The sequence below is a fragment of the Chrysochloris asiatica genome, unplaced genomic scaffold (assembly GCF_000296735.1).
Source record: "Chrysochloris asiatica unplaced genomic scaffold, ChrAsi1.0 scaffold00056, whole genome shotgun sequence".
Lineage (NCBI taxonomy): Eukaryota > Metazoa > Chordata > Mammalia > Afrosoricida > Chrysochloridae > Chrysochloris > Chrysochloris asiatica.
Window position 1 is genome coordinate 2,164,396 of NW_006408574.1, and position 772 is coordinate 2,165,167.

The following is a 772-nucleotide window of genomic DNA, read 5'->3' on the forward strand; positions in this document are numbered from 1 at the left end:
CTACCCCCAGCTAAGAACCCCTCAGAAAGTATTACACTTACTACCCCAGCTAAGAATCCCTCAGAAAGTATTACACTTACTACCCCAGCTAAGAACCCCTCAGAAAGTATTACACTTACTACCCCAGCTAAGAACCCCTCAGAAAGTTCGATGATTTTTGCTCCCCTTCACCCCCCACTAACCCCGTCTCAGATTAATGCTGTTACTGATCACCCTCAGAACAGTCGTACAATCACCACTCCCTCATCTAAACCGTCTCTCCATTTTCAGTTGTAACCCAGCAGCGAATGAAGGTCCCAAAAGCTCGATTCCATCCATGTCATTACGTTGAACTCTAACTCTACTCTGAGGAGGGAGCTCTTCCCGAGTCCTATTCTGAGTGCCTTCCAAGCTGCGGGGCGCACAGTATCTGACCAAGTCCTGTGGCTATTCAGGTGCTTTCAGGGGCTAGTCATCCAGAGGCAGACCATGTCTCCTTCTTCCTTGCCTGCTTTAGTCTGGAAGCTCCTCTGAAACCTGTGCACCGTGGACAATCCTTTGTTAGGAGAGTCAGTCCCGACTCATAGCAACCTCAGGCACAAGACAACGACACTGTCTGGTCCTGCGCTACTCTCACAAAAGCATGAGCCCACTGCTGTTGGCACTGTCCCAATCCATCTCATTGGGGGTCTTCCCCTTTTACACTAACTAATCTTCCACTTCACCAAACACGATATCCTTCTCCAGGGACTGGTCCCTCCTGACAGCATGTCCAAAGTATTAAACAAAGTCT

The 772-nt window shown here is 49.1% G+C and overlaps 1 protein-coding gene across 1 annotated transcript in view; it reads right to left on the reverse strand.

The window, feature by feature from the left end:
- The window catches only part of QSOX2 (quiescin Q6 sulfhydryl oxidase 2), a 30,382-nt gene that overhangs the window by 1,336 nt on the left and 28,274 nt on the right, over positions 1–772 (reverse strand). The gene's annotated exons all lie outside the window — the stretch shown is intronic.